The sequence below is a fragment of the Hydra viridissima genome, unplaced genomic scaffold, assembly GCF_058129835.1.
Source record: "Hydra viridissima isolate aposymbiotic clone 2 unplaced genomic scaffold, HvirCarnegie_v1 scaffold_1, whole genome shotgun sequence".
Taxonomy (NCBI): Eukaryota; Metazoa; Cnidaria; class Hydrozoa; order Anthoathecata; family Hydridae; genus Hydra; species Hydra viridissima.
In genome coordinates, this window is record NW_028324300.1 from 26,996,365 (window position 1) to 27,022,022 (window position 25,658).

A 25,658-nucleotide genomic window follows, 5' to 3' on the forward strand; every position below is an offset into this window, starting at 1 on the left:
GTTATTTTAATCGGAAATGGCAAGCATAAACTCATCAACTTCATATCAATATTGAAATCAGTCAACATAAATGTTTGGGCTTGAAAAAACTTTATTTGAAAACAATCGAAAAATTTTCGAAACAAAAACACAAACTGATTATCGCTAATAAAAATCAATAACTATTTTACGATACAAAAAAATTGAACTGTCAATTCTTCTTCGAGAGAGAGAAAAGAAATGTCCATCGTTTGAAGTAATTAAAAAATTTGCCAAAATTTTATTTTTCAATATTCCGAGTTCTAAAATTTTCAAAAATTTTTTTTAAAAAAATTTTATCGACGTCAAAAATTTTTCCTACTACGTGCATATAATATCACGCGATGATGCATCTACGGGGAAGTACCAACATTTTTCTTAAATTTCAGTGCAATAAAATTATCACAGTATAAAATTTGAATATTGCAATTAAAAAAAAATTATGATTATATATAAATAAATTCAGTGAGATCAACATTGTGTGATATTTCATTTCTTTGTTGTCAAAAAAGCAAATTGCTAAAAGGATGTTTTAGCGTATTCAGAGGTAAGATAAAGCATAATTTTAAATGAATTTGTCATAGGGTGTTATCTTAGTGAAGCTTTGCCGATCATATATTAAAAAAACAAAAAAACAATTGAAAATTATCGCTGGATGACACTATGTATTTGAGCTATAGGATGTTTAAATTGAGTTTCCCTTGATTACTTGTTCCCATAATTCCCCATTCCAATTTTATATATGTTTTTTTTTCAAGAATCAGTAGTCCATTCGGCATATATGTTATAATATCAACCTGTAAAAAAAAATTATTTTCTAAGATTTACTGCTTTTTATTCGATTTACTGCTTTTTTTAAACCTAGACATTCATAAACTTCTCAATAAAAACTATTTTAGCATATAAAAACAAAATATTACTGAAGATATATACAAATCTATTCAGCTAATAGTTCCTAAATTAGATGAAGTTGATGTTAAGCATGCTGTTCTGAAATTTAATCTGTATTAAAGAAAATTGAAATCTGATAATTATATGTCGAAAGTTTTGAAAAGAAGATTGTGAACTAGCTGATAACGAAGAATTCGTCTTCGTTATCAGAAAAACAGATGATGAACACATTACAAGTCAATGTGGTCGAAAACCTCTTAAATTTGATGATGCTTCTAATGAAACAGCGGCGCGGCTTGCTCGAATTTCATTTATCCGATGAGTTACTTTTTGCTGCTTGTAAGAAATTAAGAGATAAATCTAATGTTATTGCTGCCGAGAAGGTTTTAAGTATTCCGATATAGATAAACAAGTAAATATACAGCAGATAAAACTAATTATATGATGCCAGCTTGACAAAATCTTCCTATAAATTAATAAGAAGTGAAGATATAACATTTACTCCACTTACAATGTCATCAGGAATGCAAAGTTTAAATATTATTCTGCAATTATAACAGTGGAGAACTATTCAGCTTCAGTTCCTTTGAAAGAGTTAATGATTAATTCCTTGCAAAAATCTGTGCAGTTCAATAACCTGTGCTGAGAGACTTGATAATAGAAGACAAAGCAATAGTAATAATGAATCCCACGTGTAAGGCTCGATTTGATAGTGCTATTAGCAAATGCATTTACAAACAAATTTTATCAGAACCTGATACGATGTTATTGTTTTGTTATATGCTGATGTAATTTCAAATCAACAATCTTTTCTTGCACCATTTATGGTTTTATACTTTTGCAAAAATATTAATTAGCTAAACATCTGAATGGTATTCAAAGTAGGCGGGTTATAAAACACATTGAAAGTTATTAAAATATCTATTTACTCCCTATGTAACTAAGGAAAATATCTAATTGCTAAGCACCTAGGTATCCATAGCAACCAGATATCAAAAAAAAAAAAAAAGAAAAAAAAAAAAAGATTTATCATTGGAAATACAATCTTTAAATCAGAACATAAAGCAAAAATTGCTTTGAAATTTTCTATATGTAATGAGTTATTAATTTTGCCCAGTAAAAGTGCATTCCGGCCCACTGAGCGTGGTCGTTTTTTAATGATTGCAGTTTTACAAATGTTTATTGTTTATGGTTGGAAATGTTTTACGAATCTCAAAAAAAGTTACTAAAAAAACCAGCAACTACAAATGGAGCTCTATTTGTTCTTCAACACACTTTTTTGCTCTCTTCCAAGTATTCCAGTTTCCATCCTGACAAGAAATCAAAGTATTTTTGATTGTTGTATTTGTGAAATAACTCACACCGACTGTACGGCTTTTCGTCAGAAAGCTCACAAACTTGAAAGAACTGAAACTTCATAGCACTTGATACGCTCTCCTAGCCCGATCAAAGTTTTTTAACACAGATTTGAGTGCGAATTTAATTGTGGTAACCTTTACATATAATGGTTGTACGGCAAACTCTTTTAGGCTCTTAACGACGCAAAGTAATAATAGTAATAATGATAATATAATAATAATAATAATAATGATAATAATAGTAGAAAAAATAATAATTTAACCATCAATACAATTTCCTTTGAAATCCGGGGTTAGCAAAGTCCCTCGTCTGATTATATTTTTGTTTGAATTATTTTTTATTGCATATTTTTGTTTGAATTATTTTTTATTGCATATTTTTGTTTGAATTATTTTTTATTGCATATATATGAAAAAAAATTTATAAATTGCGATACTTATTTCGTTAAAAACAAACAAATAAACAAAAAAAAGATTTGTCTTCATTTTTATTGGCAATTTTTTTCTAATGGATTATTGGCAATTTATTTCTAATGTGCAAGAGCAAAACTATGATGATTTAAAAAGAAGCATCAATAAAAATTCTTTATTGAGTAGACTCGTATTGTAAATTTAACCCATCAAAAAGTCAACGTCAATATATTAAACATACTGTTTTCTTAGAGGAAAATCATCCATGTTCTAATATCCAAACTTAAATTGAAATCCAAGATTCATTTTAAAGCTTCTTCGGCTGTATTTCATAGCGCTTCTTTTTCTGGTGAAAATAAAGTTTTTGAATTTTAGCTGGCGGAGATGGACTTTTGTTAACTTCTTTTAAAACCAACGTTAAATCGCGTTTCTTTTGCTAACTTGCAGCCAGATCTGCTGCTTGTAATATAAGAGTTCACATAATTAAGATCGTCTTTAGAAGTTTTTTAAAAATGCTACTCCACCTTACAAAGAGGCTTTAAATTAGGGATTGCAATCCCGCACACTTTTCAATCCCGCGGGATCCGCGCGGAATTTTTTAATTTTTGTGCGGATCCCGCGGGATCCCGCGCGGGATTAGTAGGTTTCTTATGCACATTATAAAAGGCAAAATGACAATTGTATTTTTCTTTCAAGTATTTCAGAAAAAATATACTCAACTTATGAAATTGATAAAATAAGGTAAATAAAGCCAAAAAACACAATTCATTTGTAAATCAATATAATTCTTAACATTTAATGAACAAAAAGACAAGCCAAAGTACATAGGACATCTTTTAGCTTTACGTAGAACGTCTATTAGCTTTATTTTTTTTTTTTAATATCAAAATGAGAAAATCATTGTAAAAAATGCGCTCTTAAGAAACAGACCCTACTTAAGGTATCATCACTTAATCTATTCCTCAAAGGACTGCATATGTAATCAGCTGCTGAAAAAGCTCGCTCGGCCTTTACGCTTGTTGGTGGTATGGTCATCAAGTAACTATGCGCTATATCTTGAAGCTTGCCTCTTACTCCATTACTTTTATAGGCAGACATTTCCGGCTTCAATAATTTATCAAAGTCTAAAGAATCTAAATTTGGTCTCTCCTTTACATTTTCTGTCCAGCTTTTCTTGTCTTTCTGTGTTTGATTTTCCAATTCTTTTTTCAGCGATAGAATTGTAGGAGTAAGTATTTGGGAACTGTTAATAAAATCTACAGCTTCTTTTTCTTTGAGTTCATTTTCTTCGTCGGATTTTGTAAGTAAACTAGTAGTCCATTTAAATTCTTATTACGACGTTGTGTAAACCTCACACGAAGTGCCGCGGCTAAATCTATGCTCAAAAGTGATGATTGCTTTTGCAATTTATATAGCATAAATTGAAAAGTTGTTTCCGCCGTGACAAGGTTCGATTCTCTCCTGCATAAAAGTTCGAGACCAAGTTTTAGTGGTGCTAGGCAAATAATTAAGTCATTGATTTGGGACCACTCTTCTTGGGTGAAACGAATTTCTGACCCAATATCAATTAAGGCTTTTTCAATACAATACCAAATACCAATCAGCAGATGGTCGGTCAAAATCATTGTCAAACCATATTCTTTAATTATAACTTCATCATCCTCAGTTTTACCATATTCATCTTCTTCTTTACAATTTTCATATGTAGTAAACGATTCTTCGACTTCTCCGCTGTTTTTCTTGTATAAGATATCAATAACTGCAAGTTGTATTCCATGAGCATAACATAGTTGTTGATAGCAACTAACTTGACGCAATATTCTGCATTACACGATCCATGGATTCGAATCAATCCAAGATTAAAGTGTTTCGCCTCCATATGTAAATTTAAGTTTAAGTATCTCTGACTATTTTGTGATGTCCATTCGTCAAACGTTATTGAAAACTTTTGATTTTGCTTTTTTAGTGATGTGAATTTTTTCATTATATTGACTTTTACAGAATCTGAGAATTTAACTACCATCGATCTTATAGTATTAGGTGAAGTAGGAAGCCGGAAACCACTCTTTGAAAACAAGAACCGTAAATCTGAAGATGTGCAAAAACTATTAAATGTAAAGCCGAACATAGCATGCACTTCGCATTTTCTTTATCACTTTTTTTAAAATATTCCATATAGCTTTAATTTGCGACATGCTTAGTACTGTTGTATTAAAATCTTAATGTAAATAATTTTTAAAGACTTTTTAAAAAGTAGTTTTTAAAAGTATATTTTTTATAATTATGCACGCACGTTTTCAATTTCACGTTTTCAGCATACTCATTAACAAAAATTTCAACATACTCATTAGCGAAAATTTCAACATAATCATTAATTAAACAAAAAAAAATTTGAACGAGTTCGACCAATGTTTTGCTAAATAATTATTTATTTTTGAATGATTTTTTTATATTTATAGCTAAGAAAAATATTTTAATAGCTGAAGATAAATTTTTAAATGGATTTGTTTCGCAAATACATTAAACACTTTTAATTTGATATTTTTTTTGTCTTTTTAGTTTAAAAGAATTGACCTTTTTTGTTTAAAAGCAATAGTTTCAAAATCCCGCCAATCCCGCGGATCCCGCAGTAGTTTTTGCGGGATCTCGCATGCCTTAAATTTATGCGGGATCCCGCGGGATTGCGGGATCCCGCAATGCGGGATTGCAATCCCTACTTTAAATAAAGCAGGCTATAAATGTAAACTTAATTATCAACATCAAGTTGCCACGACTAAAAATACAAAACGTAAGCGAAACATTATATGGTTTAACCCTCCATTCAAAAGTAAACAAAATAAGGAAACCGTCTACTCTCATTGGTTGACCTTCACTTTCCGGTAAATCATAGGTTGCACAAAATTTTCAATAGAAATTCGATCAAAGTAAGTTATAGCTGTATGCGAAACATAAAATCCATCATTAAGTCGCATAATCGAAAGATTTTATAAGACCAAAGAAGCATACTAAAAAGCACCATTATTATGTTATATAGGGAAAAATCTTTATGTTAAAGTAGGGATTGGTGGCGAAAGCAAGGAACCTTGAAATTTGGAAAGCAAGGAACCTTGCTCCAAAAATACGACTAATAGGGTACCGTTGCGGTTCTAAAAATAGATTTAATAAATATTTCGCAAAGCTTACTGGGATCGAAATGCGGACAAACATAACAAAGTGCAAGTAAGTTTACTACCAGTGCAAGTAGAAAAATTGTCTAAGGGTGCAACACTGTTGTTGGGTTTTATGCACATCAGATTCTCGCTACCCTGAAAGTTTGCCCCCTGGTATATTTTTTTTAAGATTTCCAAAAGTTGGAAATATAAAAGATTCGATGACAAAATGTGAAAAACTGCAGCAAAGTTTAAGAACAGATAAATGCAAGATATGACTTCATGCTTGTGGTCGTAATTTTTTTCCTACGTATAAAGTTAAAAAAGACACCTATATTTGTTCCTTGCATTTTATTGTAGGAAAGGGTCCTTCTGAAGAAAATCCACATCCTATATGTGTGAGTCATTCAAAAGATCAGTTGGAGAAAAATAATAAAAGAAAAAGAAAATTACCGATTATTCGAAATAATGTTTCTAAATTGAAAAGTTTACATCGTGTAGATTTTATTGTCAAAAATGATAACAACAATATTGACACAGTTTCTAACCTCTGTTAGTTCTTATAACACTACATACTCTGTCACAGTTACAGAGTGCAATATTGATGATGTTATTGCTGGGAATAGCCATGAGTTTATTGTAGATTCTTCTGCATCATTTACTGCTACAATATATGATAAATCTACTCAAACTGTATATGATAAACATATGCTTGGAGCAAAGATTGAAACAATAATTTAAATCAAAATCAAGAAAATCACACTGCTCTTTTAAATCAGACTTTACCTAATTCGTTGCATTGTTAAGTTGCAAATACAATGTTGATGGAAAATATTTTATTTTCAGAAAAAAGTTGTAAATATTTTATTGGTATTACTGAATTTCAATTTTCTACTTTGTACGACTTTCTTGGGCTAGCAAAGTATAAACTTTCATATTGTAAAAGCTCTAGGAGTGTGAGACTTGAAACAAAGTCTTTGAAGTTATCTTAAAAGAACAACTCTTTGTCACATTGTTGACCATTCAAGAATATCCATGCCATAATTGATTGTATAGAGTTTAGGTGTTAGGTGCCAGAGAATTATGCGCAGCAAGGAAATACTTATTCTGCGTATAAAAGCCATTGCACAATGAAATGTCTTATTGCAATTAATCCAAATGGTGCTGCATCATTTATATCAGATTTATACGAGGGTAGCATTAGTGATGTGGCTTTATTTCAAAAGTGTGGAATTATGGAGCTTATTAACTTTCAAGATTCCTTTCTTATTGAAAAAACGAGTTCATGTTGAACGATTTAATGAACGTTTGAAAAAGTTTAGATTACTTGATAGAGTAATGCCTCTTCCTTTAGCACCAATAGCATCTCAATTAGTCTTTGTTGCATCATGCTTGGTAAACTTTCAACAATATTTGAATATCTTCGTATTAAATACATTTGGATGTTTTTACTTATTTTTTATTTTGTAAGTTTGTAATAATGCATCTTATTCCATAGGTTTTAAGAATAAACACTAAATTTTAACCCTGAAAACTGTATTCAAATAAGTGTTAAATAATTTGAACTTGCTTTTTTTTTTGTGTATTTGTTTAAGTAATTGTTGTTCCTTTGTTTAAACTTATAATAGTTTTCATTTAAAAAGAAAGTAATATAATTAAGTTTGAAATTGTTTTTTAATGAGTTGGGGATTTTTGTTGTCGTTGTTTAGCTGATGGATATTTTCCTTGATTTGTTAAATAATTTTTAAGTTAATTTTTAATTTAATTACTAAGTTATTAAATAAACCAAAAAGTAGAAGTAATACATACATGGTGTTGGCCAGATCAGGGAAAACAGGGAATTCAGTTTCTCTCAAAAAATCAGGGGGAAAACAGGGAAAATGACTACTTGTCAAACTTGCATGGCCTATGTCAGTTGTATATCATATACATAATGTAAAAATTTATTCAGCAGATTTTTTTTCATGGCCTTCTATTGATACTTTGAATGAAGGTTGTAATAATATTTATATTTCCATTTAAAAGCATATTTGTAAGCGAATTTTAGTTGATTTTCTCTGAAGTCGAGCTTTCGTAGCTTTAAATTAAGCCAGGGGAAACAGGTCGAGAAAAGATTTTAAAAATTTAAAGGATTTTCGAATAGTTTTGCACCAGGAATATCATTTTCATTGTGAAAAACAAAGGCACTTGTTGCAGTGTTATACATTTTAGTGTTGTTTGTCCGCATTTCGATCCCATAATCCTTAGTTTTAATTTATTTAAAATATGCGTGACGAAAGCAAAACGGTACCCTATTTCATTCTGTTTTTTAACTTCTAGCTTAAAAGATTTCAACTTTTCCAAATATCCCAAAGAGTATCCCAAAGAGGTTTGAATGTGGAGGCATATTTCCATTATATCTAATCCTATTTTCTGACATTCATTATCAATCACCAACGGCGAAAAAATTTCATTTTCTCACTGCTATAAATTTGTCGTTTTTGCGATGAAAAAAAAAAGAGATTATAAAGAGTTGAAGTATGTTTCTGAAAGTGAAGCATTTACGAGCTTGCCCGAGGCTATATTTAACTTTTAGGCGTTTTTGATTAGTTGATGGATACTTTTTATCCTGTGCTTTTGTGAAGTATGTTGCTTTTGAGTCAAAAAAAATATATATATATTGATTGTCCGTTCAAAAGTTTCATTTCCAGATTACGTTCACTTAGTGAAAGTCTAATATCTGTAATACTAACTAACGGCGGTTTGAAAATGTATTCATCCTAAATCAAAATGCCAACTCCGTATACCAAAGAACAAAGCGGGGAAATTTTGAGAGATAAAAAGTTGGTCAATAGTTGTCAAAAACACGTAACTCATAATTTCTTTAACTCCGAAACATCATAGCCTGCAGACCTTTCACACTTTCTAAATACCTGGAACATATTATCCTAAAAAATTATTTACACTCGAAACATATCGGCATTGATGAGTGCTTTCTTATTTGTCTTAGCAAATGCTCATTTGAATTAAGTCGTATTCCGAGAAGAACCAAAAAAAAAAAAAAGTTTCATATAAAAACGTGCAGCTTTGCTATTAGAAAATTTTAAGCATCTTATACTAAAATTTTTTTTAAAATTTCTTCATATTAAACACCCCTCTGAACTTCTTCCAATAGATTTAAACACTGAATGTTCCCAGGTTTGAAAACGGACAATAAAAACTATTTTACAAATGCACATATTGGACTAGAATAAATATTCTATCCTTACATAATATTACCTAATACATCTGAGTCATAAATGTTATCCCTAAATACCTTTATTTTCTCCTATCCCAGGTTCAACAATTTTATATGTATAATTTAATGGTACTATTGAAATTCTAACAACATAACTATTTGACCTTGGATTGAATTACTACCCGGTGGATTTCTAGCCTAATAATCCAACTCCTTGCCTTGTATAAATGGTTACCCTAAATGATTAGATACTTTCTTAGTCTAATTTTAGCCTAGTTTTTAAGCATTTTAGCCCTGTCTCTATTCATTTTAATGTAGTCATTCCTAATTGGATTAAGTTCATGCTCAGTGTATTTCTAGCCGAATTCTGTTACTTCTAGCCTTGTATAAATATTCGTTTGTTATAAAATCAGCATTTCTAATTGCATTAAGTTTCCGCTGGGTTTATTTCTAGCATAAATCTCTTAGTTCTAGCCTAGTGTCAATATTCGTATTTTAAGAACTGACGTTTCCGCTCGGTGTGATTCTGATCAATATCTTCGATTTCTTGCCTAGTCCTAATGTTTGTTTCTATGTTCTAGCATAGTAACCATTTCCGTTTTGAGAACTAACAATTCTAATTGGATTAAGTTCACGATTGGTGTATTTCTAGCCTAATTCTCTTAGTTCTAGCCTTATTTTCTTAGATCTAGCGAAGTGTCATTATTCAGTTTCAATATTCGCTTTAATATTGACATTTCTAATTGGATTAAGAGATTGCTTAGTGTATTTCTAGCCTAAAGTTCTTAATTCTACCCCATTGCAATATTTGTTTTTTAAAATTTAAATTTCGGGTTGGATAAAGTTTCTGCTAAAGGGTTGGTGTTTATGGTTTTCTGGCTTAAAGCTCTTAGTTTTAGCCAAGTGTCAATATTCGTTTTTTAAGAATTGAAATTTCTTATTGGAATTAGTTTCTGCTAAATGTATTTCTAGCCTAGTGTCAATATTCGTTTTTTAAGAAGTGATAATTCTAATTGACATATTAGTTATAGAAAAAGTATTTCTATCGTGTAAAAAAATATCTTTCCTTGGCTACTGATTGGTTACTGATTTATCATGTTTGGCAAAAAAAAAAAAAGAAAAAAAAAAGGGAACTAAATATTTTACTACGGCTTTTTTTGGAAAGTTCTATATATACGCCCAAAAGAACAAGTTATATAAACGCCCAAAAGAACAAATTATAAAACAGTACATCAGATTATAGATCACTTCTTTTACAAAACTTATACGCGATAAATCTATTTGTTACAGCAAGGCTAAAGCGAAGAGATTAACCACGATAACTACATCATAATCAATGTCATTGTATGTGAAAAGAAGTTATATCAATTTCATACACCTTACAAACAATCAACAAGTCAAAAGTATATAAATAAACTATATAGAGTAATAAGAAAATGAAATGAGATGACACAAATTCATTTTATTACTGACATATATAGTATAAATCGGACAGTTTGATGAAGAATACGTTTAACTGTTAATCCGCTCGATAATGCAACAAAGGATATTGAAAACTCACTTTTAAACTTAAGATTTTTCTTAAGTTTAAAAGTGAGTAAGGAAATACAAGAGTCTTTTAAAACATTAATGTTACACACATCATCATAAACGTCAATGCCCAAGCTCTTTGATCTCATGAATCATGTTACATTTTCCTTTAGGTTTCAACTCTCTGTAAGTTTTTGATTTTAAGCGAGATGAGGACCATCTTGACGCTCAAACTCGTTTAATTCATCTCATTTCATGTGTTTTTATGTTGTTTGATTGTCGTTTTGAAAAAACAATATTAAATAATCAAAAAAGAAGTATAAGGAGTCCAAAGTCTCCAACATGGAGTTTTTCAATAATAGATGACAACTAATTTTGCTAATGCATCTTGGTGAAGAATTATCTAGATTCCAAAAGTAAAGATTTCAAAAGAAGTTTTTGCACATTCGTTTTCAAAAGAATGTAGCAACAAAAATCATGAAAATATATTCGAACAAAAACGTACAAAGGCGCTGTAAAATATCTTTTAATTTAGTTTTGTTTGCACTTATTTCGTTTACTTTTCGGCCACTACATCATTACAAGTGGGGTGTTATTTAACGGACAAGCTTCGCAAACCCATTCTTATCGCAACTGCTAAAAGTCACTTTCCTAAGTTAATGCCGTATGCTAAACGAAGTTCATAAACAAAAACACCTTCATAACACTCAAAAGCCTGAAATGAAAATGTGTTGAAAGTAAAGTTCGTTTCGTCATGAAATACTTATTACGTGACAAAGTATAACGCGAGATTAAGCATTTAAACGAGTGCTAAATACTAAACGAGTCTTGTTCGTTGTCATGGGACCAAACACGCGGTATTGTGTATAAAAAGGGTTCAAGATGGTTGTCATTTCTAAATTTATTTTAATTCAGTTCACAGTAAAAAGTACATAGCGTGTACATAGTATATAGCGTCCGTAGAATAAAAGTTTATAGTAAAAAGTTCATAGCTTGATTGAGAAATGGTAAAGAACATGTGGTTATGCTTGTTGTATAGTATTATTATAAGTTTCTGCGTCTTTGTTGTTTTGTTTAATCTAGCTATATATAATTTGCATACGAGCTATTTATGGATTAGACAGTTGTTTACCAAAAATGTGAATAATGTATATAATTTATATTCTTCTATAAAAGTTCTTTGTTCAATTATAAAGTATAAAAGTTTTAAGAGTGTTGCTTTTGACAGCTATTAGCATAACTAACATGTAGCATTTATAATAGCTAATCAAATTAATGACAAGTTGCTTTCAAATGGATAAACAGATGGAAAAGGAAGAGAAGGTATTATACAATACACAATATGCATATATACTTCAAACTTTTGAAGTTATTTATAACTTCAATTTAGGCCTCTCTTGCACCGAGTCTTCACTTTTTGGTACTTATACAATATAATTTATATAACTTATTTATCAATATAAACATTATTCTCAATACAATTATATAAAATTTAACTTTATTCTCCATAAAAACTTTATTCTAAATATAAATAAGCCAAAAAGATAAAGTTCAAACCATTTTCAAAAGAAAGAGAAGGACAGGAGTTGTCAATATCCCCAATCTGGAAATAATTGTAAGCATTTTTTTTTTTATTGCTGTTACCACTTTTATCATCATGATCATCATCATGATCATCATCATCATCATCATCATCATCATCATCATCATCATCATCATCATCATTATCATCATCATCAACATTATCAACAATATCATCATTATCATCATCACCATCATTAACATCTTCTTTGAAATCATATGGCATTTTTGTATCTTTATTGCATTGATTGACTGTTTTGATAAAAAAAAACATTAATTTTTAGACACGTGTTCATCCAAGCAAAGAAATTTGTGTGCACAAGAGGCATGAAGATCAGTCCTCTCGTGCTGATCTTTTTTTGGCGAGATCCTCTAAAAAAAGCCAGGAGAAGGTAGAAGAACTTTCAATAGTGATAAATATTCATCCTTCATTCCTTAGCTCATTGCGATTATTTCTATCAAAATAAAGTTTTCTCAAACTAACTCAACTAATGTGTTTTAAAAAGTATCTGCATTTTTTAGAAGCATTATCATTATCATCAACATCATCATCATTGTCATCATCATCTTTGTCATCATTTTTTTTTGTTTGTTAATTTGATTTCCTGTTGTAATAGAAAAATTCATTCTGTCATAGACCTGTGATCAATCTATTGAAGATTCTCAATGACATCTTTATCAAATATCAAAAAAGGAATCATTTTACCCTTTCATGGTAATTTTTTATTTAGGCTGAAACTTCAGTTAAAAAAGACCATGAGAGGGCTGGAGGTAAGTCTACTGCTCAGGTTATTAAAAAACTTTTATCGTGATTGCTATTAATCATTATCATCATTATTATTTACATCATTATCATCATCATCATCATCATCATCATCATCATCATCATCATCATCATCATCATCATCATCATCATCATCATCATCATCATCATCATCATCTTCGTAATCTTCATCATCTTCTCCTTCTTCTTCTTCTTCATCATCATCATTATCATCATCATCATTATCAACATCATTATCGTTATCAGCATCATTATAATCTTTCAGCCGTTTTTTTAATCTATTATACAATTACACATCGTAGCATGTTTTTTTAAAAGTTTTGATTCTGGAAGAGTTTTACGTGACTGTGGCCGTACCAATATGAAGTCACATTCATTTTCCGTATGAGCTTTTACTTTCAACAGACTTTAAAATGCTTTTCTCCTGATTTTCTTACCTAGTGAGTTTCTGGTGCATCACGTTGCATTGTCCAACAGTAGTCAGCAGGCATTGACGGATTCTAGTTGCCCTGGTTTCGTTTCTTCAATGTAACAATGTCATGTTGAAAGCGCTCTTCCTGTTAATCACTGACTGTACTGAGATTCACATGGGAGAAGGTCCAAATGTGAGCGAAGGAGATGATTTTTGAGTGATATGTTACACTTGGTTTTCTGTTATGCGCTGAGAGGTTTGGTCATTTGATGTATAAAAAATATCCATTTTACATCTGTTTTACACAATGTTGTGTGTTTAAAAAATTTTTAGGTTGATTTTCATTAGTAAATATTGTTGCAAATATATAAATTATATTATTAATATATTATTATTTTTCTTCAGACCAAAAAGATTAAAGGATGTTCATGGAATGCTCCTCTGAAGCTCAGACGTCAGTAACAGGGTACTTCAAAAAGATCAATTGATGAACGAGAATGGACAATTGATATAGACGATGGAAAAACTGCACATGAAATTTAACATGAGGAATATTTCATGGAGAAATTGATGCAGGGCGCAAATTGACTCGATTAAATGTTAACGAAAGTGTTTTATCTTAGGATCAGAAAGAACTTCTCATTTTATGTTCGAAGGGTGCGTATGGTGTCTACTTCATAATTGATCATTCATTAAAGGTTGAAGGATGGAATCCTAGACATCAGATCGAAGTGGTGTTGATAAACGTCCGAAATATTTTGTTATCTAGGAACGAGTTCGAAGGTTTCTTCTCGTGAATTCGAGTCGCTAAAGAACTATACCTCCACCTTCACGACGACACAGACTTTATCGATGGCATTTGTGAATTGCTTTGTCTTTTGAGTTTCAAGAGACTTGTTATCAATTACGATGGAAAATATTTTGATACTAATAACATCAAAGAATTGAAAAAGTTGACTTGTGAAACTCAAAAATCTTTTAAACGTTTAAATATTGTGTAATATTGAAAAAGATATATAAAAGGTATAAATAGTGCCGTAGTAATCCAAAGTTTCCCTGGTGGCTGATGTATTTTTGGAGTCTACTATCATAAAAATTTTCTCCCAAAAATTGTCTCTTTAACGGAAACTATTAAAAAGATTATAAGAAAAATTTCAATTTAATGAGTAGGAGTGTATGAATTGCAAAATCTCAACAGTGTTTACTCTTTCTAAATTCACCATCTAAAGTTAAATATTTAAAGTTGTTTCAAAACATGTTTTAAAGTATCCTTCGAAAATGTGTTTCAGTTTACTAAAATGTTTTAAAATAAGTATCAATGTTTTAAGAGGTTTCAAATGCTTTTAAATGTGTTTTTTTGTTGCATTGATTTTTTTTTTTAAAACTAAGCAAATCAATTCATTTATAAATTCTCCACACCAAAAACTCTGCTGTCCTTGAAAAAAGTTCCATACAAAAATTCAATCCATCCAAAAGACAATCTAAAAATGTGTACTTTTTATTTGTTATCATTATTTGTTATTTTTATTGGAAAAACGAAATGCTGATGCTTAACATGAATAACAGTTTTATAATCAACAACTAGTATCCATAGCCCCCACAGCCGCCTAAAATTGAATGAAATGAAGCTCATTATTGGCAATTTACTTAAATTATAAAACTTTTAATCTCCACCTGTAGTTCAAAAGAATCCGATTCATACACGTATTTCTGGACCAGGTTTTTTGCATTTTGTTTAAGTTTTTCCACTGAACTAAGAGAGGTTTGCCTTCCAATGAGAATTTGAAACTTTAATGATATTTCGAACACTGCTTCAAATTGCCATTGGATTTGTGTTAATGTAAGAGGGGTCCTTTTGTCAAATGTATTTGTTTTATGTTAGATGTTCGAGGATGTAGTGTGTTCTCTGTTAGCGTGAGGCGTGTAGTGTGGTAGAAGGGTTATAGAGGTTTTAGGAGGTATGGGTTCTAGTGTTAAATGAAAGGGTTGAGGAGGTTGGGGTTTAGCTTTAATGTATTGGGACTATTAAGTTAGGTAAAGTAAAGGGTTAATTGTTAAAGGGTTAAGGTTATGTTGTTCGTCTTCAGTAAATTCTATTATATAATAATAGAATTTACTGTGGACAAACGATTAAGAATTACAAAATAAGACGTTTTAAATATTGGTTCTTTTAAAGATACTCTTTACATATCTTTCAAATCACTCAATAAGAAGGCTAATGTTCCAGGAACTTTAAAAAACGTTTTTATCAATGTAGAAGGAATTGTCTTACCGAACGAGCCTCTAACAAACTTTCAACTGATAGAAGCAACAAAAAAACTAAAAATAAAAAACTTTAAAGGCGTTTTTGTCAGAGATGAATTACCAAAAAAGGTAAGGAATAAAGAATGCGGGATAGTTAATACAGGAGACTCTAGCACAAATGGGTTTCATTGGGTGTGTTGGTATAAAGACGGGGATAAAAAATATAGCTTTGACTCTTATGCTCAGCCTGCACTTGTAGAACTCGTAGACTATTTAAAAAGTACTGTGTACTACAACAGCGAAAGAGTTTAGTTTCGTAACACTTCTTATTGCGGTCACTTGTGTCTCTACGTCTTGAAAAAGCTTGATGAAGGAAATGACTTTCAAAGCGTGATCAACACTCTTTGGTAAAAATAAAATCGACCGTATATAAAAATGATTGGCAAATTCAACAGAAACGAATTTAGTGTATATTTTGATCCTCTTTCAACAGACCTTACAAACAACGTTTTTATAAGAACTGATGGATCTAGTACGATTACTTCAGACTTGGATTTTAACTCCAATAAAATAATAAACTTGGAAGAACCCGTCAACTCTTATGACGCCGCTACAAAAAACTATGTGGATACGCATTCGTTAGGTGGAACTTTCACAAACTCGTCAATGTGAATGAACTTTGAAGCTTCCACGATGCTGCTACAAAAAACTATGTAGATGTAAGCTCTAGTATGCATATAAAAACAGGTGGATCTAGCACGATCAGTGGAGATATCGATTTAAATTCTCATAAATTGATCAACATGTCTGATCCTACCAGTTTACGCGATGCTGCAACAAAAAGCTATGTAGACACTAAAGTAGCATACTCAAATATCTTTTACACAGACATTATTATGACGTCACACAAACTAACAAATCTAGCTGAACCCACATTATCAACAGACGTTGCTACTAAAAACTATGTAGATACTCGTGCATCTTCAGGAACAAGCAACATAACCTCAGATCATAAGATCAGATCAGATTCACACAAACTCATCAATGTGTCTGAACCACTGATCTCTATAATAACTGGATAGCGCAACTCCGTGCAAAACTTCTTATTTTTTGACGCCAAAATCGCCATATTGGAAAGCCCCAAAAATTTTAATCCCGTAAGCTTTAAGTTCTGTTTTTCGGCTTATCGCTTTATCGCACATATCAGATTTCATTGTTCTGGGGCTTTCCAATATGGCGATTTTGGCGTCAATTTTGATATTAGAGATGCGCTATCCAGTTATTATAGAGATCAGTGGTCTGAACCTACAAACGTACAGGATGGAGTCACGAAAAGCTATGTAGATGTATTATCACAAACATCTAACTTTTTAGGACTAGTTCCAAACTCAAGCTTTTCAAGTTTAGGACTAAAGTCGCAAACTATAGCAGGAGGATTGCTTAATGCAGTTGCAGTTTTCACTTACTCTGACGGTCCTGGAGTTCTAAAAAGGTTATGGCTAGCTATTAATGGTACAGTCACAGGAGGGCTAAGCGGAAATGTTTTTAATCGAATATTTACAGATGGAGAGATTAGAGTTGAAAATTACTCAGAAGTTACAGATGCTGTTGGTACTGACGACACTGCTCTTGCTTGTGACTTGCTATTCTCCCCTCTTGGTGGAGCATTCTATGCAAACTCTTTGCAAGGATGTAACGTATACAGCACTACTTCCTTAAGAGGATATCTTACACTTGACATGCCGTCTAGAACAAGCTTAGCCATACAATTATACAACAAAACAGCTTTACTAATAACACACTCCTTACAAACAATCAACAAGTCAAAAGTATATAAATAAACTATATAGAGTAATAAGAAAATGAAATGAGATGACACAAATTCATTTTATTACTGACATATATAGTATAAATCGGACAGTTTGATGAAGAATGCGTTTAACTGTTAATCCGCTCGATAATACAACAAAGGATATTGAAAACTCACTTTTAAACTTAAAATTTTTCCTAAGTTTAAAAGTGAGTAAGGAAATACAAAACTTTTAAAACATCAATGTTACACGCTTTTCATCGTAAACATCGATGCCCAAGCTCTTTGATCTCATGAATCGTGTTACATTTTCCTTTGTGTTTCGACTCTCTGTAAATTTTGATTTTAAGTGAGATGAGGACCATCTTGACGCTCAAACTCGTTTATTTCATCTCATTTCAAGTGGGGTGTTATTTTACATAAAAGCTTCGCAAACCCGTTCTTATCGCAACTGCTAAAAGTCACTTTCCTAAGTTAATGCCGTATGCTAAACGAAGTTCATAAACAAAAACACCTTCATAACACTCAAAAGCCTGAAATGAAAATGTGTTGAAAGTAAAGTTCGTTTCGTCATGAAATACTTATTACGTGACGTAAAGTGTAACTCGAGATCAAGCATTTAAACGAGTGCTAAATACTAAACGAGTCTTGTTCGTTGTCATGGGACCAACACGTTGTGTTAAGTATAAAAAGGGTTCAAGATGGTTGTCATTTCTAAATTTATTTTAATTCAGTTCGCAGGAAAAATACACAACGTCTACTTAGTATATAGCTTACGTAGCGTAAAAGTTTATAGTAAAAAGTTCAAAGCTTGATTGAGAAATGGTAAAGAACGTGTGATTTTGCTTGTTGTATAGTATTATTATAAGTTTCTGCGTCCTTGTTTTGTTTAATCTAGCTATATATAATTTGCATACGAGCTATTTATGCATTAGACAGTTGTTTACCAAAAATGTGAATAATGTATATAATTTATATTCTTCTATAAAAGTGAATAATGTTTATAATTATATTCTTCTATTAAAGTTGTTTGTTTAAAGATAAAACATAAAAGTTTTAAGAGTGTTGATTTTGACAGCTATTAGCATAACTAACATGCAACATTTATAATAGCTAATCAAATTAATGACAAGTTGTTTCCGATGGATAAACAGATGGGAAAGGAAGAGGAGGTACTATACAATATACAATATGCATATATGCTTCAAATTTTTCAATTTATTTATAATTTCAATTTAGGTTTCTCATGCATGGAGTTTTTACTTTTTGAATGCTTATACAATATAATTTATAAAATTTATATATCAATATAAACTTTATTCTCAATGCAATTATATGAAATTTAACTTTATTCTCCATAAATATGTTATTCTCAATATAAATAAGCCAAAAAGATAAAGTTCAAACCAATTTCAAAAGGAAGAGAAGGATGGGTGTTGTCGATATCCCCAATATACAATGTAACGTAAGCAACTTTTTTTTATAGCTTGTACCATTTTTATCATCATGATCATGATCATGATTATCATCATCGTCATCATCATCATCGTCATCATCATCAACAATGTCATCATTATCATCATCACCATCATTAACATCTTCTTTGAAATCATATGGCAATTTTTTATCTTTATTGTATTGGTTGCCTATTTTAATCAAAACAAACATTTGTTTTTAGTCACGTGTTCATCCAAGTAAAGAAATCTGTGTGCACGAGAGGCATGAAGATCAGTCCTCTCGAGCAGATCTTTTTTTGGCGAGAACTTCTAGAAAATGCCAGGAGAAGGTAGAAGAACCTTCAATAGTGATAAATATTCAACCTTTATTCATTTGCTAATTGCAATTATTTCTATTAAAATATAGTTTTCTCAACCATACTCAGTAAATGCATTTTAAGAAGTATCTGCATTTTTTAGAAACATTTTCATCATCATCATCACCATCATTATCGTCATCATCATCATCATTTTCGCCATCATTTTCGCCATCATTTTTGAAACTTATTGCTTTTTTGTTGTTTAATAGTTTGATTTCCTATTGTAATGGAATACTAAATCCTTCTTAGACTTGTATTGAACCTGTTGAAGATTTTGAAGATTACACACAGGAAAAGAAGATAACATTCTACCCATATGTGGAAATATTCTATTTCGATTGAACGATCAGTTAAAAAAGATGAGTCATTTGAACATTAGTCTGCTATTCAGGTAATTAATAAGCTATAATTTATTTTCTGAATGTGATTGTAAATAGTTATTATCATCATTATCATCTACATCATCATCATCATCATCATCATTATCATCATCATCATCATTATCATCATCATCATCATCATCATCATCATCATCATCATCATCATCATCATCATCATCATCATCATCATCATCATCGTCATATACAATATCATCATCATCATCATCATCATCATCATCATCATCATCATCATCGTCATATACAATATCATCATCATCATCATCATCATCATCATCATCATCATCATCATCATCATCATCATCGTCATATACAATATCATCATCATCATCATCATCATCATCATCATCATCATCATCATCATCATCATCATCATCATCATCATCATTGACAATGTCATCATTATCATCATCACCATCATTAACATCTTTTTTGAAATCATATGGCAATTTTTTTGTTTCCTTTGAGACATAAGTAAAATTGCAGTTTTAGCAAACTTACTTAAATAGTAAATTAGGAAAAAGAATATCAGATATTGCGTTACTGTATTTCTTTTAAAAGTCTTTAGAAACAGTTATTTAAAAATCGCATTTTCTCTTTAGGGGTCAATTCATGATAAATTATTAAAAGATGGTGCTTTAGAGGAAAAAGAGGCATCATCTTACTGTTATCAAGTTCTTGAAGGGATTAACTACTCGCACTCCCAAGACATCATCCACAGGAATATTAAAGGTCTTTTCTTTGTTTATAATACTAATTGCTCGTTTAACCAAACATGAACTCAAAGTTGTATAAATTATCTTTAGTACTGGACACTAGTATTAAGTTTAGTACTATATGCTAGAATTATTGTTAGTACTGGACATCAGTAGTATTTTAAGGATAGTGGTAAAGTATTAATTTTGATCAAGTAAAAGGAAACTGGTATCATGTGCAGATGATTATTTAAAAATTACCAAATGACATAGCTTGAAGATTTAACAATAAATTTGAATAATAGGTATTATATCATTTTTACACCAGGTATATGTTTGTTGAAAATGTAATTTTATTTCAATTTGAAATTAATTTGTACTTACGCAGGTGCCAATATACTACTAGACTCAGGTGGTAACTGCAAACTTGCTGATTTTGGCGCTTTGAAAGAAATTGAAGTAAAATTATTTTATAAAAGTAAATTTTTTTTATAAGTATAATTACTTAGTAAAAATCTGTTTATTTTCTAATAAATAATATCTTTCAGACCTTTATTTCAAATACAAATTATGCGGCTTTAGTTGAGAAACCTTACTGGACAAGCCCAGAAATTATAAAAAATAATGCAGTTGGTGGGAAGACTGATATTTGGTGAGTACAACTATGGATCGTTTATTACAATAAAGAACTACATAAGTAATGTAATTTTTTGTTTTTCTTTTTTCTTAATAGGTTGTTTGGATGTACTGTTATAGAGATGATAACAACAAAACCACCTTGGTCTGAACTTGACCCATTCGCTGTCATTTTCAATCTGCTTAATGGTTCCTCAGCTGCGTGCAAAATGTTTGTAGATGACTGTTTAAATAGGTAAAAATGACCGTTTCTTTTTCTTTTTTTTTTTTTATAAATTTTGACTTTTCAAAGTTTTTAAAATACTTTATTATAATTTTGATGAAAACGCAAAATTTTAGTTTGTTATTTAGGGACCCTTCATTTCAAAAATAATTTTAACCCATGATACAGTAATTATTCGAGTCACCGTGACAGCCAATGAATGAGAAGAATGAAGCAGTCGTTGTTTGGTCAAATTTATTCAAGGTTATACAAGCACTGGAGATGTAGCCAGGGAATAGTTTTGTGTTTGTATAAAACATTGAGGTGAAACACTTTTTTTTGAGATTCTGGAATCGATCACAGGACAGGAGAGGCCTAGATTGAATTATTACCGGCACTGCTAAATTTGTATGGCAGTGGCAAGTACCTATGTGGTTTATGTTTTGATTAGATTACCTTAAATGTTGGTTGCTTGAAGCCTGTATGTTGTTAGCTTCCCAACGTATTGATGAAATTCATGTGTTGTACTAAAGATGCTGAAATATAAAACTCCAGGAGTGGAAAAACTATCATTTGCATTGATTTAGTGGAACCAATCGAAAACGTTTTTTTTTTAAATACAGGCTTGTTTAATAGAAACACCTTGACTTATTTCTTTAAAAACGTTATGTTAGTTATTGTTTTTTGGTTTACCTTTAGCATATTACAGTGTAAAGGTTTTATGTTGAGACAGTTAAGAATTCTATCAGTTTAAGTTAAAAAGGTTGAAGAAAAAATCATACGGAAGAGCAGTCAAGGGGATGCCCCGACCTTCCTTTAAGAAAAGTTATTACCTCTTAGATATTTGATGAACGATGAGGTTATTGCGAACTGGCGGAGGTGGCCATTTTATAGCGTGATAAAGGACTCGAACACCAAATATAAGACTAAATACAGACTTAAGCTTCATGTGAAAGGGCTAACATTTATTTTCTATGCAGATGGAGAGCTTTTTGCAACGTTTAACAAAACATCTCAAATTAACCATCATGGACACGTTAATTTTGCGAATAGTTTGCGAAAATTATCTTTAAAAGAAGCAATATTTAAAACCTTTTATTTATAATTGCTAATCGTTTAGCTTCGATTAGACAGTTTTTAGCTTCAGTTGTGTCCATGTTATGTTAGACAGTAATTGCCTGCTTTTGTTTATTTGTTTTATATAAGGTTTAGCTTATTCTTCAGCACTCTGATAAATCTGGGTGTGGCAAGAAAGCACCATTAGTTTACTGATTAATCCGGGATGGTTAAACTATAATAGGTTAATTTTATTTATGGAAATGTCATTTTCAGCAAGAGCATCGCATTATAAAACAAGCTTTGAAGAGAAATTATCTGAAGAAACAATAAGTTGATTTTTGATAGTAATGAAGCAATAGTTCAAAGAGGCATAGGATAAAACACCCAGAGTTCGCCATGCGACGTTCGTCTTCACCACTTGGTCACTAAAAAAACATGCAGAGCAAAATCTAGTTGCTGGAAAGTTCAGAAATCTAAAAAAAAACTTTGATGTTCTCTTTATAACTGACGAAAAATCGTAACTTAAAAAATAAAGGCACAGAATTAAAAAAAAAAAAACTGTCTTAAAAATTCCTAAATACTTGATGACTAATTTTAGAAAAGCCTTTTGAATTATCACTCAAAAATTTAAAGAAAACAAATTAAAGATTAATTAAAGAAAAAATTAAAGCATACATTTGAATTGTTAAATTGAATCATTAAATAGTCGTCGTCGTCGTATAGAAATGTTTTTTTTTACTTTTTGATTAGTAATATTATATGTTAATTTTCAATTTTCTGACTTTCCTGATAAGTTTTAAAAACCTATATAGGTTTAAAAATACAATTTTAAAACCAATTTTACATTTAATACTAGGTAACTACTAAATTTAATATGTTTTTATGTTTGAAATGAAACTACCACTATGGCAAAATATTTCCTCAATTTAAACACAATTGACTTTTTTTGCGTAAATAAATTTTGAAACAAACTTCAAGTGAGTTATTTAAAAAACTCTGCAACTTTTAAAGAAAAATTTGGTGAATTCATTTGAAGAAAGATTATTCGTGCAAAACATTACTCGTTAACTGACAAGCATTCAATGATACAATAATTTACAAACTCGAGCAGACTGGAATCAAAATGTTTAAGCAAACTGTTCAACGTCGCCTTCACGATCTTGGCTTTAATTTAAGAAGGCCAGAAAAAAATTGTGCAGTATAAAAATTTCCTAAAACAGAAATCTTTCCTCCTAAAATAATAAAAACTTAAACTATAACCAAAATTACCCTAAAAAATAACTCAACATTGTATTAAAAGCCAAAATTTGTAAAAGCTTTGAAAAAGGCTAAAAGAGGAATAACATGTTTGACTCAGTGTTGTAATTATTTCTCAACAAAACATGTTATCAAGGCAAATAAAACTTTATCTGTCACAAGGTATCCCATTTTTAAGAATTTCATAAAATTTTAGTCGAAAAATTGCAAACAAGTATTAAAAACTTATTCTTTCTTATAGTTTTTAAGAAACGCTTATGATGATCATAGTAAATTATCATACGGGTGTTTGAAGTCATCTAACGGTCATTCATAAATTTTAACATTGAACTTGTATGAGAAACTGAGAGTTGGGGTGGAAGAGAAGCAGTATGTTGACCGCAAAGATTTTGAGTAACAAAGAAATTTCTTATCAACACTCAACAAAGTTGAGTTATCAAACAATCGAAGCCATGCGTTCTTAAACTTTATTAGAAACCTTTGAAGTTTTGATTCTCAATAATTCATTCGTTTTCTTTTGATCTGGACCATCACTTATATTACAATAACTTCATAGAAAAATATGGAAATGAAGTTAGGTGCATCAAAAGTGAAACATATATTGAAGAGTGGGGCAAAAACTTGTTCATATACTAAAAATGGAAACTTTTCGCTAGTTTAAAGAAATCAAATAAAAACATTTTTTAATTTATTTTTTTAAATATTTTTGTCGATTTTTTACTAGCCTTTTAAAGTAGTTAAATCATCTTGTTTTCACACTATTTCAACACTAAATATTTAAAATTGATCATAAATATTATCTAAAACGGTAAAAATGACAATATTTACTTCAAAAAATTTCAAAATAGCGTCAGAATTATATTAAGACCATTATTGGTATCATGAATAAAAAAGTGTGGTTTTAACCACTTTTTTTACCTTTTTATATTTCGCCGAATTCCAAAAATTTCTAAAATGGCTCGCTAGATAGTAAACTATAAATCAGATAAATGTTTCCAAATTTGCGAAAATTATTGTAAGTAAATACAAAGGGAAAAATGGCATTTTGTTTCATTAGAACTGGTTCCAATGATGAAGCTGAACGAGCAGGGTTGTAAATATAGTGGAGAAAGAGGCATTACACTTGCAATAATTTTCAACACCTCCTATAATGAAGAACAAGGAGCATAAACAATTTCTCCTTCGGGTCTCCCAAAGAAAGTTAGTAATGAAATCTTGCATAAAACTTTGCACCTTCTGATTTATCTTATTACAAAATTATGAGAAACTTTTTTCAAAACTAAAATTATTAAAAAAAAGGTACAGCGAATATTTTGTAAATTGAATTAGCAAAAAATTTTGCAAAACCACAAAATTCCGTTATTTTTAAAATGGCTCGCTACATAGTAAATCTTAGATGAGAACTTTTTTCAAAATCACCCTGGAGCTCGTAAAACCCCTGTAAGGGGTTTATCCAACAAACCCCTTACAAAAAAAATGGCAATAAATTATTGCCATTTTTTTGTTGTTTTGAGTCACTGTGCGTCATTTCTGGCTAGCAAAATAAACTTGGTCGGCAAAAAATTTTCTTCTGTCTCGTAACGTTTCGTAATTATCCGGGTCACAGTTTTTAAATACCGAGATAAAATTTATGTCCCGATTTATAACTTTATTCCGGGACAATCGTTTCCTTTGTTTCGTTATTTTTTTCCGGGAAATTTCTCGTCTTGTTACGCTTTTCCCGGTTCATTTCGAGAAAACGATTCCGAGACGCAGACGCTTAATTGGGACTATTAAGTTAGGTAAGGTAAAGGCTTAATTGTTAAAGGGTTAAGGTTATGTTGTTCATCCTCAGTAAATTCCATTATATAATAATATTCTATAATATAATAATAGAATTTACTGTGGACAAACGATTAGCAATTAGAAATAAGACGTTTTAAATATTGCTTCTTTTAAAGATACTTTTTATATATCTTTCAAATCACCCAATAAGAAAGCCAATTTTCCAAGAACTTTAAAAAAAGTTTTTGAAGAGAGATTGGCGAGAGTTTCAAGAACTTGATCGAGCTGCAATCAAATGGTACGGAGAACTCAACATATTCACAAAATTAATGTGTCCATGATGATTAACTTGAGATGCTTTGTTAAACGTTGCAAAAAGCTCTCCATCTGCATAGAAAATATATGTGAGCCCTTTCACATGAAGCT

The 25,658-nt window shown here is 30.5% G+C and overlaps 1 protein-coding gene, 1 long non-coding RNA gene and 1 pseudogene across 7 annotated transcripts in view; 2 read left to right on the forward strand and 1 right to left on the reverse strand.

The window, feature by feature from the left end:
• LOC149894193 (mitogen-activated protein kinase kinase kinase 2-like) overlaps positions 1-25,658 on the reverse strand; it is a 162,605-nt gene that overhangs the window by 113,501 nt on the left and 23,446 nt on the right. The gene's annotated exons all lie outside the window — the stretch shown is intronic.
• On the forward strand, positions 5,814-7,397 carry LOC149894204 (uncharacterized; annotated as a pseudogene).
• LOC149894205 (uncharacterized) lies at positions 11,467-14,368 on the forward strand. 4 transcript variants are annotated; one of them, XR_016449045.1, is made up of 7 exons: positions 11,467-11,581; positions 11,838-11,897; positions 12,111-12,189; positions 12,440-12,547; positions 12,793-12,926; positions 13,381-13,607; positions 13,757-14,368. It is a non-coding gene; the product is annotated as an uncharacterized LOC149894205 (long non-coding RNA). The 4 variants fall into 4 exon arrangements; XR_016449043.1 differs by having other exon boundaries at positions 11,838-12,189; XR_016449044.1 differs by having other exon boundaries at positions 11,838-12,189; positions 12,887-12,926.